At 33.8% G+C, this 18,930-nt stretch overlaps 1 protein-coding gene across 21 annotated transcripts in view; it reads left to right on the plus strand.

Annotated features, from left to right (window-relative positions):
* LOC128213615 (collagen alpha-1(I) chain-like) overlaps positions 1-18,930 on the plus strand; it is a 257,574-nt gene that overhangs the window by 133,643 nt on the left and 105,001 nt on the right. For 4 of the 21 annotated variants that reach the window (XM_052919567.1, XM_052919568.1, XM_052919566.1 and 1 more), the window contains exon 3: positions 3,059-3,168. The exons of the other annotated variants lie outside the window; for them this stretch is intronic. The gene's annotated coding sequence lies outside the window, so the exon portion shown is untranslated. The remainder of the gene's footprint in view (positions 1-3,058; positions 3,169-18,930) is intronic. 21 annotated transcript variants of the gene reach the window in all.

Consider the following 18,930-nt stretch of genomic DNA (forward strand, 5'->3'; position numbering starts at 1 on the left):
GTAATTTGAAAACACTAGAAATTTTATCTGGTAAGGGTTTGACATAGTCTTTCTAGACAGCTGGACTTGTTTTGCAGTTACTTTGAAAATCTTCAAAAGCTAAAGTGATCAAGACAGAGCAAAAAAACTCACAACACCAAAAGGGGTTTTAAAGACTTAAGAGATCATTCACACATCACCAATACCATTAGTTTTTATCTACAAACTTAAGTCAACATAAAAATGTTTTACATAAATATTGCAATGAATAAAACATATTGCAATAACATAGCAATCAAGTATGATCACTATAGGCCTAAACATGAGTTATCAACATATTCCTGATAAACAATAAATAATTTTACTTAATAATTTTCTCAATACTTACACAAGCTGAAAAATGGTCTCTTTTTGAATACTTCACATATTTCATGGCTTTCATCATTCAAACTAACATTTCGCTTGTTATTTCAATATTCAATGATTTTGTAAACATTCATAAATGATGGTTAAAATTAAGATTCATGCTAATCATGCATACCAAAACACTTGACTGACCAATCAGTATCCAATTCCGGCAGGGCTTATTGGTGGTTCAGTGAAATCAACCATGACCTCCCACAATCTGCACTTATCAACAGTAGTAAATGTATTGTTTCCATTGTTCTTATTTTCATAAAGTTAGAAAACAACTGCAGTGAATAAAATTTATTCCTTATCACTGAGAGAAAGTTTAGAATGAACGAAGCCGACGGTTATATTTAGTGGTATATCAAATCCTACAAATGTATTCATCATTTTATGTAACCGTATTTAGTAAATGTTAAAGTTTTGAAAGACTATAAAGTTTCATTTTTTGTATATCAAAGATATGTTGTGCTTCATTTAATTTCATTCTTTGAAATTTGTTTTCCTTAGTGTTCAATCTCAAGCATACTTGTTCACATTTAAGTGCAAGAAAAGTCACTAAATTATGATCTGAATAAATTCATTATAATGTAAGGTCACATAAAAGATATACAATGTATTGTGCTTTTTAAAAATAACAGTTTTTCATCTGTTTAAAATAATTTGAAATGCTGTGCATTGAAATTTGATTATGAGTTTAAACTATGACAGGAATATTTCAAGGGAATGTTTTTTTGTGATTTCTAGCATTAAAATTGTCTGAATTGCATGGAAATTTATAAATTACGTGAAGGTCTTCTCAAATTGGTCAACTTTTTGAACTTTGTACTGTCTTCTTTTTGTTTGTCTCAAATTTAATACAGCATAGGCTTCATTTGTTCTTTATGAAAGGGACTGAACACCAGATTGGACCCAAAAAAGTTGTGTTTTTTTTCTTTAACGAATCTAAGGACAATTTTTTAATAAACTATTTTACTCTTTGATATCGTTATTGTAAATAAAACACCAAAATATAAAAAAATGCAGTGCAGTGTCGAATCCACTATGCTATGAAGACTTACTCTTACTGGGTGGAATTTCCAGATATATACCTAACTCGCTTATATCACGTAATAACATCAACGGCAGATTACGCATAAGAAATGAACTCTACTCGGTAAACATACCTAGTAATCTTTTTTAATGGAAAAACACGAAATAACTGCTATTAATAAATCATTTGTAAACTATGTGGATCATCAGTTAGTAAGTTTCAATGCATTAATTGTACACATCGATACAATGAACTAGAGACACAAACGTATAAGCACCAAATACACAAATAACAACAACAAACATACGCACTTTTACCATGAGTTATGCAATGGCCGCCTTGAAACGGCCAGTGAAAGACGAGTTCATTGGAACAGAAATGTACTCGGGGCTCAAACTTGTTTGTATGAAAACTGCCTCGCACGTTTCCCAACATTTGTTAATATTTTTAAAATTTAAAATTTTAGCCTTATCAGAGCCAACACCGATTTGAAACCATTGAATGATTAAGTAAAACAATATATTAACTGATAAAGTAATTTCAAGTACACAACGAACGGATACAAACACGACCCGCAAACAAACGAACGTATACTCATTTTCCGTTTTTTAAGATGATATAATTTTACATCGATTTTTTTTGTTCATATTCCTTCGGAAAACCCCTGATAGTGCATAAAACTACACTTGTGATTGAAATATGACGTTGTATTGCGGTTAATGTGAAAAAAAATGACGGCATTCACGAATTGCGTTTTGTCAGAGTATGAAAACACATGTTTTAGTGCACAAATATGTTTTTGTTTTCTCCACTAATCGTGAAAAAACATTCAATTAATCACAGTTTACATTTTGTAATGTAAACGTTATAATAATTATTGAAAAATGTGAACATAATAAATGCATGCTGTACTAGTGCGTGAGCCATCTGTAATTATCTAACGATCGAGTGGTAGACAAATACAGTGCTTATCTATCCTTGTATTTATGTATGCTTTGATTTCCTTAAATCCATTCACGAGTTGAGAATAAACCTATGGCAAATACGATCAGTATCGGTCTATCTCACTTGCACCCATTGTGAACTCGACATAATGCGTGGGTGTGAACATTTTGCTCGATGTTGGCAAAGATTATAGCAATAAAGCACAAGTATAGTATAAATTCCCGACGATTATCATCGTCATTCATGTATAGTACAGTCAGATATCCTAATGATGATTTGTATAATTCGAAACTGTTATTGCTACTATAACTACTTAAATCATTTCGTAGATCCTTGTGTTGTTTTTCATAAATACAAAACATCGTTTTGACAAACATTGTTATGAAAACCACCATTATAACTGTTTGTTTTCACGTTTATTGGTCGATTTTCAAAAATAACATTGTTTTAAAGTTTTATAGAACTTACTTACAGTTGTCTTTAATATGTGTGTTGCTTTTCGACTGTTGTTTTTTTCATGCCAGTGATACTGGTAGTTATGTACGTGTGTATATGCTTTGTCTGTTTTAAGTTGTTGCAAGTGATGTCTGTATCTGGTCAAATCATGTTGTAGGTTGTTATAATGTGAAACATTATATTTCGGTTTATGTTTGTGTTGACTCAGGTGATAGCTTAAGGTTTTATTTGTTTTAGGCGACACACCAACATTGATTGATACACGCTATTTTGCATTCGGAACTCCTCGGCCATTTTTATCAGAAACAACCTCGGATGTATTTGGACGGTTTACATACTTTAAAAAGGTACGTTTAAGTCCGCTGCAAGAAGATCGCGTAGTGATTTTATTTAGCAGTTAAACTTAATGACTTTACTCTTGGAAATCTTAATTATGTTTGCAATAATATACTTCAATGGCAATCAATTTAATCTTAGATCAATAAATACAATTCTAAAACACTTCATTTCATAAATGATATAATTCAAAAGTTTATGAACTACTTCAACTGATGTACCGGCATACATCCGAGGTTGTTTCGATAAAAATGGCCGAGGAGCTCCGAATGGCTATTTTGATATTCAAATGGGCTGTGTTTGTTGTCCTATTTGTCTCAAATCGAGTAGTTTGTTCACTTATCAGAATGCCATATTACAATCTCGTGGTAAGTTTTAGGTTCTGAATTTATTCCCATAGTAACCTTAAATTATAAATACCGCTCATAAAACATTGCGAGTAAATAAATTCAATATGAAAAATGATATTATTTGATACATGTGAAGCAATACCAACGCTTACAATTTGACAGAAAATGTACAATTGAAAATACGACCTAATAATCAAATTAATCCAGGGTACCTTATGAAATATACGTTTAAATTTATATATATTTAGTTTATTATAGGTAGGATGTTTTTATAGGTAAGAGTTGTGCATTGCATTTACAGCATTATTTTCGTGATTTCTTAAATTGTTAATGAATCAAATCTTGTGTTTTATGTCAATATATATGCAAAAAGCTACAGAAACATGCTCAGTAGCAAAGTCAATGAGAACTAGATACAGATCTCAAAATATATTCTGCAAACGTTTTTGCAGATCCTTGCGAAGAGTTAATAAAACAGGCTTTCATTCTCGGCCATTGAAGAGAAGCCATATCAAGATGATTTACTATGTAAACTTCATTATATACTAGTACTTCAAAAAGAATGGTTTGATAATTCATTGATGCTTAATAAAATAAACACTTATTTAAGGAATCTTGAATACAACAATAAGCAAGCTCTTATTTGCAAAAAGTACGATGTAATAAAAGGGAGATCGTGCATAGGAAATGATATTACGGAAAGAAAAAATTGCTGGCACAGGCACAGCGTAATGCGTATAACTTTGATTTTATGATCTTACATATGTTAAATATGATTGTCGTTCGTTTTTGGGTAGATAAAATGTATCAAATATAGCATTGACACTTATGAAACACTTAAATGTTTATTGTAGACATAATTCGTGTCTGAGCAATTATATTTAAGCACCAAGAACATAAGTACAAATGTTAGTACTATTTACAGTTTTTCAAAAAGTATATACGACAGGACTGTATTTTTGTATATAAATATATATTTCATTGATTACTATTATCCTCTTACCGATATTTTCCTCCTTGTTTTACAATCATTTTATGAGGAACTGCATTAAAACACAATATGAAGACATAGTTTATAACCTTCCTTAGACGTGGTATGTCAGATGGCTGTCTTTGAATGACTTAATCATACGTTTTAAGATGTAGCTCTTTTACACTGGCTTGATGTATTCTTCAATATTTTCAAGTTGATGCTGGCTTTTATGAGGCTTGTTTCTTTAATTTTGTAACTACTTATAAATATCGGGACAAGTATGAGGCTATGGCGATGCAAATTAGTTTAAGTCCCCTGTAGAGTCGTGTTTCAGTGAACTCGAGATTTACCGACCGTTCCATAGCGGTTTTCCAATTTTTTATCGGTAAAGCTAATTTGATGAGGCTATGGTCAGTGTGTGTATATCACGTGATAAATTAAGTCATATATGATACGTCGGAAGGCAACATTTTGCTTAAAATGAAAACTTAAATAAAAGATAACTTTTCTTTTACAATGCCATTGTAAATGAAACAAAGGGCAATCTATGCCGCTTAAAGAGCCCAGCAATTGTTTTATTTCCGAAATTTGATAAAGTCATTAGTTCCATCAAACACTTCGACAAACCTGTTGCCAAAATCATGTTTTGACAGTGCTTTGACAGACAGCCGTATTGTTAAATAGTTTGTCGAAGTGTTCAAAGAAACTCAACTCTCAATCAAACTCTGGTAAAAGACCGAAGGCAGGGCTCTGTAAGCGGCGTTGACTGCGCTATGTTTCATTTAAATGGTGAAGTTATCTTTGTTTAAAGTCTTTTTTCAAATCAAAATATTGCCTTCCGACGTAGCATTTATGACGCAATTTATCACGTGGTATACACACACTGATGGTGTTTATATTTGTGTATGAGGTGTTTATACTGTTATTACTGTAGTTCATTGCTGTATAAGGCACATCAGTTGCGCCTCTAAACTGGGTTTATTTTTTAACTTTCGACTATTGAGCTTGACCTAAAGTTTTATTTGTTATTCTGAAGATGGAGACATAGTGCGTTTTAAGTTGACTCCGAACACGAGGAAGCATTTTTATAGAATATACACTTGAACAAATCAAATTGCAGAAACATAGGTGTGTTTTTTCTTAGCAGCTTTAATCTTAAACTTTATTCAAAACATAGCCTTTATAATAAAAATTGCAGATGCAAGAGGAGACTTAACAATTCAAGCTTTCTTTCTCGTCTGTTGAAGAGAAATCATATTATTATTATTGCTGACAGTTTAAACCTCAACATAGTTCTGACTTCAAAAGGACGATTTGCTTATTTATAATCGCCTTGTTAGATAAAGAAAACTGATTTACGGAATGTTGAATTCAACAATAGTCCATCTCTGTAATGTTGCCAAATACTACGATGCAATGTTTGGACAATGTTTCACTCAGGGTATTCCGGAAGGTAAAATAACTGGCACAAGCACAGCGTAATGCGTTGAGCTAAAACGTTAAAGGGACTGTGTCACAGAAGTCCAGCGTCTTACTCACTGAGCAACAAAGGCTTACTCTAATCGGGTGACATAATTAAGCAATACACCTACCTCGGTAATATCACGTGATAACACCGACTAGCCAATCACACATAAGGAATGAATTCTACCTGGTATACATACCAAGTAATCTTTTTTAATGGAAAAATACGAGAAACTGCTAAACTTAAATAAATTGTAAACTATGTGGTACTTCAGTTAGTAAGTTTCAATGCATTGTACACATCGATGCCAAGTTTATGTCAGTTTTCGATAATTTTCTTTTTTTCCGCTATTTTATCATACGTGAGACAGCCCCTTTAAGGGTTGGATATTTTGACAAACACATAAAGTTAAGATTTATTTCTTGATGCTAAAAAATGTACCAAATAAACCACCGTTACTAAAGGAAATTTTGCTATAATCAGTGTCTGGTCAATCAGATGCGACACATTGTCGGATACCTCCGATGAAATACTAGGTATGAAAAAAGTACCGTGGTTAACGGCGATGGATTAAAAATAGAAAGCAGTGAAATTATAAACAACGTTTTTCAAGTTATCATTTATTATAAGCGAAATTGCTCGTCGTATACAACTTGACAGTCTTAAACTGACTCAAAACGTTGTGATTTCGATCCCTACCATGTGTACCTACCCTTGACCTCTCAAAAAGGACACCAGGAAACGGATTTGAAAGGGGTTCCTTCAGCTATCACTCTTCCCCACAATGGAGCTGAAATAATTCAATACAAACTGATCCGCCAATGCCATGTTGGTCTTCATACTTATATAACAACAAGGCTTATCCAAAAGACATATACAACACACTACATCTTTGAAATGGCTAATATGACCCGTGATCAAATTAATGTAATACAATAGCTTATATGTACATGTATGGTGGAACAGATATATAAACGGGTTTATTTATTTCCCAATGTCACTATATCTATATAATTTAATATAATTCTCTAAATATATCAATTATAAAATGTATCTCTACTGTATATTTATGAACGGTATAACTTATGCATGTACATACATGTTCGGTTAAGAACTCATGGCCAATGCTTGAATCTATATGACCAATATAGTCGTAAGTAAAATCAACGGCGAACAAATAAATGAATAAACACATACGATTACTTTATCTCAATTCAGTATACCAATATGATGATGGAAAAATTATTATTATGTCTATAACTACACACACACACACGCACGCACGCACACACGCACGCACGCACGCACGCACACGCTCACACACACAACCACACACACACACACACACACACACACACACACATCAGAAAATGCCCAATAGTCACTTAATATTTCAAAGACATGGTTATGACACTGGTTATATAATTTGGTCGACCAACGTGAAAGCAATTTAAGGGCTCCCTTTAATTAGCCTGGATTTGGGTATGTGTCTTTCTCATTCGATGTATGCGTATAGACTTAGTCTGTACAAATTGACACAATGAGGGACGAATAGTTATACATTATTTCGGAAAAAAACACCTTATAAATGCCTTGGAGCACAGTTCAATTTGTACAATGAAGATAATATCTATCAAACTACATAATTGCAGAGAACTTACATCTTGGTTTGTTCCAAAGATCTCCGATTTTTCCCTTCGACAATGCAATTAATGTAATTATATGTGATCAGCAGTTTAAAACGTCTCGACCAAGCATTCAGCAAAGGCCTGTAATCTTCAATTACAGGGTCCAATCTTGATAATTGTAGTTATGATTTTATTCATGCCCTTAATAATCAAAATCAAAAAAGAAAGACATATATAAATTCGTTTCCCTTTACAGAATATACAGTGTTGTAAACAACCAGTTGAGTTTGATTATTATTCGGCCAGGCCTGAAAATTTGATAATTGTGACCGCTGTTTATTAAATAAAGTGATCATCAATAGCAACACATTCTGCTCAGATTTGCAATAGGATTTCCAATATAAATATCATTTCAAAAACATGATTATTTGATTAAAAAAAATTGCGCTCGTCTTAGTTTATAAAATTCCAACACGTCATAAATCGTCCAGGTGCAAACAAGATATACACAACTAGGTGATACGTGCCAATTAAGTCAAACCGATTTGCAGGCCACAGCAGTGCAATACATTGTCCTTTTCCGCGACGTTTGTTATGAGGAAAAGATGATACAAATCAGTGAGCGACAGGCGATAATCTTTCTTAAGGTATTCATGTGCTTTAATCAGGTTACAAATTCGAGATCGATTTTCAGAGGATGTGATGTTAAGATAACATACGTTGGCTTGTATGCCACCAAAAACAAAAGACATATTATATTCATGAGTGTGAATCTTCTTTGATCGAAGTTCGGGTGGTACAGTTTAAAACATCCAGTTAATCACAGTTAACATTTTTTAATGCAAACGTTACAATAATTATTGAAAAATGTGAACATAATAAATGCATGCTGTACTTGCGCGTGTGCCATATATAATTATCTAACGATCGAGTGGAAGACAAATACAATGCCTATACTTAAAGGAATGAATTGCGTGATAAATGACATTATCGGGGTATGAACGCAGTTGGACTGGTTAATGTGTGTAGTGTCCGAAGGACTTTACGCGTACCTTTACTAGCCAAACTGCGTTCATATCCCGATAATGATATCAATTACGCGTTTCTTACTATATAATGATGTTATTTTGATTTTGATTTCAAGCCGTTAACTTTATTATTTTAAAACAAGATTGTATTATAATTCATGCAGCATTTATTTAGAAACTAGTTCATGCTGCTTTGCAAACTTAACACTTTCAGATTTCAGGAGTTTTATTTCGGCGTGACGTTTTTTTAATGGTAGTCCGCTCATGTGCTTTGTATAAAATACGCTGCTATGTTTACAAATACTATTCTTCTGACATCTTGATTGACATCCCAAAAGTAATTTCTGCGATGTGTCAAAGGTTTGATTCATGATTTCGCAACATGAAATCCTGCCACCCGTGCATTTATCTTTATGCCATGTTTTTAATGTATTCTGTTTCACAGGGTTGTAATCGTTCTAACTCTCTGAAACTTCATGTACATTAATATTCCATAATATATTATGCCATTCATGTTCAATGCCTTCTCATTCATCAGAGTTACGCATAACATCATCACTCCGGTGTACGAAAATGTTCAAATTTGATCGAAGATTTACGAAGACTCAACCGGTATCACACTCGGTATATCCACATTCTAACCGTCGTTACCTCGATTTCGTAGGAGAACCATTGGATTAATTTTGTTGGAGGGGGAGGGGCATAAATTGTTACAATAAATTATTGATAACAATATCGTAGACAAAAACATTCACAAATTAGAAGGCAATTTTAAATTTCGGGCTAAAATCTGTCAAAAGCTCTTTTGTGTGGACCTTCACTCATGTTTGGAGCATAAACTCTTCGGATCCTATGGTAAGGCGCGCATGTCTCATGTTGCGCATACACGAACATCAACTCCTGGATCTGTCCCTGGTTAGCTGTGTTATATAACCATGCCATTGTGGCATTTACAGTCTAATGGATATGATTTATTCAACCACAGATTGCTGGATTATCTTATACTCAGCATTGTTTAACTTCTTCCCGACATGACAGCCTTACTCGTTAATTACAGTCTTCCGTGGTTTTCATTCCATCATAACGCTATTGTTGGCGCAATGGGTAAATACTTTAGTATGTTTTGTCCTACTTCTAGAATATGTTTTCAATTATACACATTGTCAAATATTTCCAAAGGATGTATGTATACTAATATTGCATAATATCGAAGAAACGCTTGCGTCCGGGTGGTAATTCACTTTTCCTGACGAACAGTACTTAAAGTGACACTCTTATTCATAATCAATACATCTACCAGTAATACAAACATAGCTATGAAGTGACAAACCTTCAACAATTATGCAGTTATTGCAAAATATTAATTACTGATAACACGATTGTAACCGCGTAATAGCTGAACACTTAAAATATTAAATAATTTGTGAGTGCTTAAAGATGACCAGTGATCTTCTATTGTCTCATAAGGTAGAAATTCCATGTTGTTTGCACCTATATTTCAAATTAATCTCGGTTTCCTTTATAAGAACCAATGTTTTGTACTTTTATTTATTCTTTTTGGTATATTAAAACATTTGTATTAATTGTGGTAAATCTTAGTTGGTAGTAAGAGTGCATCTTTAATCATTCGTTGCATAGAATAAAACCGAGTTTTTTTGGGATCAATGGTTCCTTTACCCAGGAGGAATAAAGCACGGTGAGTGGGTGTGAAAGTGTGATAACAATGTTGTCGGTGATGGTAGACAGAACAGACAAATGCATTATCACCCCTACGATCCACGCATATTACCGTCGGAAAAATATCCAAGTGAAGGTTATTATGATTAAAACGATAATAGTTACATAACTCCTGGTGCCAAATTACTTTCTCAGGTTGTTTTGCCATGGACCGTAATGTCTGCTTTTCATGTCTTATTTCAGTGTTATACCCGTTTTTGTTTTCCAAACTGTTGAATAGCTGATAAATATTTGAAATTGTCCCAGTTAATATCGTCTGGAAGTTTTTGTCCGCTTGTTGCTGGGTATACATATTGAGACATGCCTTGTGCTGTGTGTGGTCTGTTAGTCCTGTATGTACTTGTGTATTTGAGGTTTGTTCGTTTGTGTCTGCAGTTCATTGGCGTTAGGGCCCTGCCTTGGGCATCAACAGTTGCTTTATATTTGCGTTTACTGAGTTTGACCCTCTAATTTTCCATTGTATTGTAACTGGATGTTAAGGACGGATTGTTTAACCTCTGTGTAAGCATTCCCACTTCGCTTGATATTCGCGAGGCTCGATGTATTTTGGCCGGTCTCGGGATATCGAGCCAACGGGTTTCGACTGTAATGTGTGCTTTCAAACAATATATCGTCGAGAATATCGTTAGATTTCCAGTTCTGTATAATAACGTAGTTTTGAATGGGGGGTTTTCTACCCAAGAAATCCTTACCTTCGCAGTGTTTCCAAATGTGTCTTTGACTGATGATGAATAATTGCACATACAGTTTAATAAGAGTCATAACATTTTTTTATTATCATTATTATGGAAATACACACCTTAATGTTTACGAACCAAAATTGAAATATACCAATACAAACAGTTGACTAGTTGGCCTCAAGCGCTAGGCGGAGTTCAGAGTGTCTAAACAAGAAGGCTACAAAGCCAACACTAATCTGTTATTGTTTTAAGGGGACATAAATCAACCATTAGTGGAACTAGGATCATCTGTCTTGCTGAACATGTGCGCATTGTCTTTCGCAACATGTTTACGAAGATAAACTAGCATAACTTGATCGGGTTATAAGGCTATGACAAAGTATACCCTTGTTGCATGATGGCGGAGAAGACACCAATGCCGACGGCGATACCTCAGCTATATTCTTTACAAATATCTCAGCAAAAATAAGATTACTCAAGAAACACTCTTCAATTTAATTAAGTAGATATGAATAACAAAAGTACCAGTGCTAGATATAGTACACAGCATTGACAATAATGGTGCAAAAAACAAAAAGGTTTGACGAAAGTACAACGCTTATAGATCTATTAGCTATACCAGTGTACTTCTGCAGTTTTCACCTATATATACATATTAGTAGAAGTAAGGCGCTTGCCAAATGTTAAGAGCATGACAATGTTAGCTTTATGTGACTAAACAGTCAATGATCACTAATAAAGGGACTAGACACCAGAATGTAAAAAAAACACGACAAATACAGTATTTCCTCAAAACAAGCCTAGAATAGTGAATGCGAGCTGGTCGAAGTCGATAATACATCATCCAACAAGCTTAATATAATAAACGCAGCAACCATGTTGCTGTCTCATCTGAGTCTCGCCATTTAAAATTAGCGCATAAAGGGTTACATGTTTTAATCATATGTTTATGAGAACAGATAAATACACCGACGTTTTTTAAACTTTCCGGGATGTACGTGGTTGACAACCCCAGTATATTTCGAATTGGAAAAATACGCAAAACTGCGAAAGATGCATGTGTCGTAAGCGAAGTGATACATCAATAAGAGATTCAATGAGTTATATACAGCGATTAAATATGATGTATGTTTTTGTTTTGTTTTTCTGTTGTTTTTTTTCTTGCAATTTTATCATCTGGTGTCTAGTCCCTTAATTTGGTCTGATTTGAGCTGTTTTTTTGTATTCTGCAAGGAGCCACAAGCCTTCATCTGTTGGTGTCTTTGAAACAATGGAAGTCTAAATTGTGCCATAATGAAGTTGTCAGCTAATCTACACATTCAGCATATTTTACTTCATCAGCATGTACTACAGCTGGCTTTTTTGTTCTGTCAACACGCCTTTGTTGTCTGTTAGCAGCTAAATGAACTAATAATCTTATATACTCCTCAAAATAACTTAAGGACCACAACATTAAAGGGCTTTAATTAAAGTACGTAATAGCGAATAGCAATGGTAAACGCATGAGATCAAAGGGTGTGGTCACTACTGTTTTTTTTACTACTGGTATCATGAAGTTCATATAATAAATTGTTTTGTTTGTCATGATAAATTTGATGAAATTATAGCCCTTTAATTTTGTGGTCCTTAAATTATTTTGAGGAGTATATTATAAGTCGTCAAACACACTTAAAAAATCACAAATGTATGAACGTGGGACACAATCGTGCCAAAATAAGGACCAATTCGAAGCTCAGCACCCCTGTCTCGCTGTCACGACTTCCGCTACGATTTGTGGCGAGTTAAGATGCACTCTTACTCCAAATAAAGATTTCCAAACATTAATACAATTGTTTTGATATATTCCAAAAGAATGAATAAATGTCGGAAACAATGGTTCTTATAAAGGATATCGAGCTTAATTTGAAAGAAAGCTGCAGAAAACGCGATATTTCTACTTGAAACGATAGAAGTTCACAGTAAATGTTAAAGAACTCACTAGTCATTTATTATGTGTGCGTTTTCAGCTATTTAATACACGGTTATAATCTTGTTATCAGTAATTAATAGTTTCCATAAATTCATTAATTAGTCAGTAGTTAAGGGTTTTACTCAAAATTTATATTTGTTATACATGTTTATGTATTGATTTGAGAATTAGAGTGTCACTTTAATATCTTGCCTGTCATCGTGTGAAAAATGAAACGATGTGCTAAATATACGCAGTCATACTTGTGTTGTCGGTTCTAGAATATTCGCTTACAAATCTCTCCTTAATTTTCGAAGTTCTCATTTTGTTTCTATTATAAGAGAAAAAAGTAATAACCTATGTCCAAAATGCACATTTTTACTAGAAGTTATTAAAATGTTCATGAGGGCGTACCCCCGACCCCCCCCCCCGGTCAACACTTAAAGCAAATTAAAAGGTTACGCCCCTAAGTTACGCACCCTCTTATTGTTTATCCTGGATCTGCCCCTGTTTCGTACTAATTTCAAAGCTAATCTTAGGTACGATGCACGTTCCATTAGTTAAAAAAAGTAATAATAAAGTTTCTTTTACAAAACCTTTCGATAATATTCGTAACCTTTCGCTGCGAGTCCTGGTGATTTTTTTTTCTAGCAGCATGTCGTGAGAAATTTCTAGATAGTGCGACAGTGGAGTATAAACTGTTTTGTTTCTTTGATCATTACCGAGTTTTTAGGAACATATTGCACTTGCAAACCTTTAAGTACCCGCCAAGTGGGGTGGGAGTAAACGTGTGATCACGATTCTGGCGCATATTTTGGAGTACATCACAAGTTTTATCAACATCCCAGGCGTACATTATCATCTTTCATGCATATTTCAGTCGGAAATATGCACCAGAAAAGATTGTTATGCTAACATGATACATATTACTTCACCCCTGTGGCTATAACAATTCCTAAGACCTTGGGAAGTTTTGCCATGAATGGAAACAGCGTTCCTGCTTTTCGCGTTTATTTACACATTTTTGGTGAGGTGTTTTCTTTAAAATTTAAGTTTGTTATAAATGTATATGTATTGATTTTGAAAAAGAGTGTTCTTTTAAGTGTCAGTGTGTGGTATGGTACTTGTGATAATGAGCTATCTTTCCCATGACTACATACATTAGTTGCTGGTTTATAGATATGCAATAGTTTTGATTTGTACAGTAAAAACCTTTTATGCGACCACCTCGTTTTAAGACCACCCCTCTAATGAGACTGATTGCTTGTGTAATATTTACTCGGCCACAGATGCAGACTCAAACTATAGCCCTATGTGTGAAATAAAGAGGCACATGTTGCCTGGTACACAACTTAAGATAAAACCAAAACTGAAATATGCAATACCAATACCCAGTAACACATAGTAATAATTTAATGTATTCCACCGCTTCACCATTCACATCCCTAATCAGCACAAACTCAGTCATGAGACCAACCCAATTTAAGCCCATTTTTTTAAAGTTCCATAGGTGGTCTGAATAGAGGGTCTTTACTGATGCTGATAACAACAATGTATGTAAGCTTATACATGTATATATATACCCACACTCTGGCAATGCCCATTCGGCGCATTCTCCGATAAGATTGTTAGTCTTTTTTGGAGCAACGTGAACATGCAGAATGTCACCCTGGTTAGAGCTGGCCCGGTTCTTTAACGTGCACCCGTGTATAGCACTGTCACACGTGTCCCCGATTTAACCTCTGTGTCGGAAGACGATTAGTATTTGTTTTAGTGGTGCGGCGGGGAATTGAACCTGCGACCACTGGATTGACGTTCAAGTGTGGTACCACTATACCTCGGATCCGCATCTGATTACAACAACTATTGTGGCGTGTTTATATGCTTTATTACTATTTAAATTGAACTCAATAGAAAATGAATGCGTTAAATTAGCCTGATTCATGTTAGTTTAAATTTCATGATTATAGGCCTGTTCCTAAATGCTTGGTTGCGCCCTTTTAAAATTGCTGATTGACAAGTAACGTTATTTCTCTTGTCAATGAAAGAGACCGGTGGTCTTTCAAATAAAATGTTTACGTTATCTGTGTTTACGTGGTTTTGATTGACAGTATCTTCTTAAGACAACCCGTAGTTTTATAAAACTGTCTGTTTAGAAAGTATGAATGTCTGCACACGATTTGTATGATACATATCTTTCACCCAAAACTTTGTCAAACTAGACAAAATATCTAAAAGATGCACTCTTACACCCAAATAAGATTTACCATAATTAATAATGTTATTTTAATGTTTCATAAAGGATAGATAAATGTCGAAAACAATGATTCTTATGAAGGATATCGAGTTTAATTTGAAAGAAATGCGCATAAAATACTGTGTTTCTACCTTATGAGACTATAGTAGACCACAGTAAATCTTTTAGCATTCACCCATCATTTAATATTTTTGCGCTTTCTGCTATTACATGTCCAGTAACAATCTTGTTAACAGTAATTAATACTTTCCATAAATGCATTATTTAGTAAGTAGTTAAAGGTTTATCAGTCAAAATTGATGTTTGTTATACATGGTTATGTATTGATTTTGAATAAGATTGTCACTTTAGGGAATATGACCCAATCAAATGTGCATTCTGGATGACCGGTCAGCCCATAAAAATTCGGTTTAATTTGAACGTTTAATTGACCTTTTCATTTGCAAAATATGCCGTTTACGTCTGATGTCTGTTAAAAAAGAATAGAGCTACCATTAAAGAACAAGCTTATTTGTGGGTCGAATTTCGTAAATACACGTGAACCCGTTTGGCTCGAACTTCTCGTTGGCTCGAACTGGGCGTAAATGACAGATTTATTTATACTGAAGGTAAAGTTTCCCACTTAATAATCTAAAAAGTAAAAGTGTTTGAGATATATTTGGAAGTCATTTGTGTCAAGTATGATTAAAACATAATGCATTGTCATAACTGAAGAATTCTCAGCGCTACACTCCTTGATTAACCATGCATCTGACTGTGTGCAACATAATAATTGCTGTATTTTACATTTTTCCTTAATAAGTTGATATTTTCATACCAAACTTCAATTGCATAACAATTTATCTTTTTGAAGTATCAAGTATATTTAAGTTTACATAGTCAGCATTCGTAAATATTTGTATAAATAACAAACGCGGAAGAATGCCCCCATTGTGTACGCTTCCCTTGCATCTGCAAACACTTTTACAGATTTTATATGATAATCTTTATCTTTTCTCTCTCATTTATTTGATATAAAACAACTGGTTTTGGATTCAATGAATTACGAAACTTATTTTGCAATATAATTTTATAATATAGACCAATTTATTACCAAGATTCGGAAATTAAATATGCACTAAAACTGTATGCTCGAAACGATTTAAAAAAAACCTTAGGCCGCTGATGGCGATTTTAAAGGCTTTGCAAACAGCTTGAAACCAGACCAGACACCGAGTAACTCGGCGCCCGGTCAGGTTCCAAGCTGTTTGCCACTCAGTCAATATATCCCCAAAGTTTTAAGTAAATTGAAAGAAATTTAGAATAAACCAGACGACATTTTTAAGTAGATCAAATTGTTAAAAGATAAAGTGATATAAATGAAAATTGAATCCTTTTCTTACATGTTTTAATTGTTTTTAAAATTACTACCTTTATGACTTCGGGGATGAAAACGGTACTCGCGGCGGCATTATAATGAAAGCGATTAAGCGTTAGAAGGGAGTAGGTTTGGCAAGTGATATTTTACTTTTATTGCAATTTTGTTCACAGCCAATCAAAATCAAATCTAAAAGAAAAAATGAGTTGCCCCAAACTATAACCGTGCCTGTCATTACCAAAGAAAATAGGAAATGTAAATTGATGAATTTTAAGTTAAACTAGCTAGTATCATACCAGCTACGGATAAACCTTTATGTAATAGGAAATGTGAACATTTCTTTCATATCACATGTTAATTGCTAGTGTAAAATCGATTAAATAAAACCCGATTCTTGCTGAGGACGTTTTGACTATTTATTGTAGGGTAAACAGGGTATTTAGTCAACACAAGTCCATTTTCTGCGAAACTATCCACTCCTCACGGTTCCTCGGTAAAATTTATTTAAGATTATTCGGCATCTCTTTTTTAAATTTGCTTAAACGTTGAAATCTTTATGAACATATCAAAAGAAATCTTGGTCTTTTAAATAGCGCCATTTTTGCATAACACCGCTTTGGTGTAATAATTCTGTTCACATGTCATGTCAAAAAGAAGATCTGACGATACCTGATCTGCGATCCACGGTACGAAAGTCTGCAAGCCTGCGGCCTACAGCCGTAAAAGCACAAGAACGATTTTCAGCTTGATTAAAAGTTTGATGTATCCTACCTTTTACACCCCTATTTGGTATTATTGCCGCCATCAGATCACCTCGGTCATTTTCCATCTAAATCAGCTTCGGATGTATGCCGGTGCATCAGTAAAACAAGTTCGTAAAATGAATACTAATAATATTAATTAATTGTAGTTGTTTCACATGTAATTGTATTACTCAGTTCAAATCGATTCCCAGTGAATTGTATTGTTTTTACAAGAAAAACAATAGTGCCGACCGATTGTTTACAACCAATTATAGATCTACTGAAAGTTATTGAATTTCAAAATAATTATTGTTTGATACAATCATAGAATTAGGCCATCGTTTCCTTGTTAAGTAATAAAGGAGCAGGTGCAAATACGGTGTTCAAACTAGCTGCTTCGTGCCAATTAAGTTAAACCTATTCGTAGGCCAATGCATTTGATATACATGTATAGTCCTTCTCCGGTACGTTTAATGATAATTATAATAAGGAAACAATTTAACTAGATACAATGCAAGGCTTATGCATGATAATTTAGTAATTATTGATAAATGAAAGCGACAAGGGTGGGGTAATGACCATGCTTACCAGTTTAAGCCCCCAGTAGATTTTGGTTATTATTTGGTATTATTACACATTTACACATGTCTCCAATAGTATTATACACAAATCAAATATTGTAGTATTATAATTTATACACTTTAATATTACACACTATATAAATTATCCTAACTAGTACAAAAGTCACCAATTTTAGTATTACTTTTACCGGTATACACAGTTTTAAACACACATTATAAACTGACTATCCTAAACGGTATCATTAATTTAACTGTACAAATTAACGAAGCAATGATTTAAAGCATGATCAATACATGTTGTTATGGGAACTACTAGTGAACGCATTTCGCTGGCCGTCCAAAGGCGGTAATGCCATTATTTAACGGTAATTAATTTTTATGAGGATATGGTTTGTTCATGGTGTTTGTATTTGGTGTTTTTTCTTTATGTATGTAATGTTAACATGCTTGTGTCTATAGTATATTGTCGTTTGGGTCCTTGCATTATGCCTCAAAACAGGGTTTATTTTCTAATTTTCGACCACTGTCCGTGTCCGTGTACGTTTCATTGTTGACAATGCGATGATCCTTTTGCTCTGTCGACATTCTGTCTTATTTCAGTGGATAATACTAATGAATATACCAGAATGCCACTGGTTTGAACAATCATTCTTAAACCAATCATTACTTATTTTTGGAAGAGAAGGATCAGTAGTAATAACAACAGCAGCAACTGTAATTGTAGAAAAAGTGGTGGTGATGGTGATCATGATGGTTTTGATGGTGGTAAAATGTGTAATAGTATAGTAAGTATTGTAGTTGGTACTGTTCTTTACTGAGGGAATTTTAAACTGTGTTTCATATTCCACTATGAACCATCTAAATGGAAAATAATCAGATATTGTTTATGAAAGTGAATTTGTTGGAAGCGATTCGTTGTAAAGAACAGAAATGCCAACAAACAGGTGATTTTAAAGTGTGTGCGTTAATTCGATTAAAAAATATAAATTATTAATTATTGTTGCATAATGACTTATTTTTGTGAGA

The sequence above is a fragment of the Mya arenaria genome, chromosome 13, assembly GCF_026914265.1.
Source record: "Mya arenaria isolate MELC-2E11 chromosome 13, ASM2691426v1".
NCBI lineage: Eukaryota > Metazoa > Mollusca > Bivalvia > Myida > Myidae > Mya > Mya arenaria.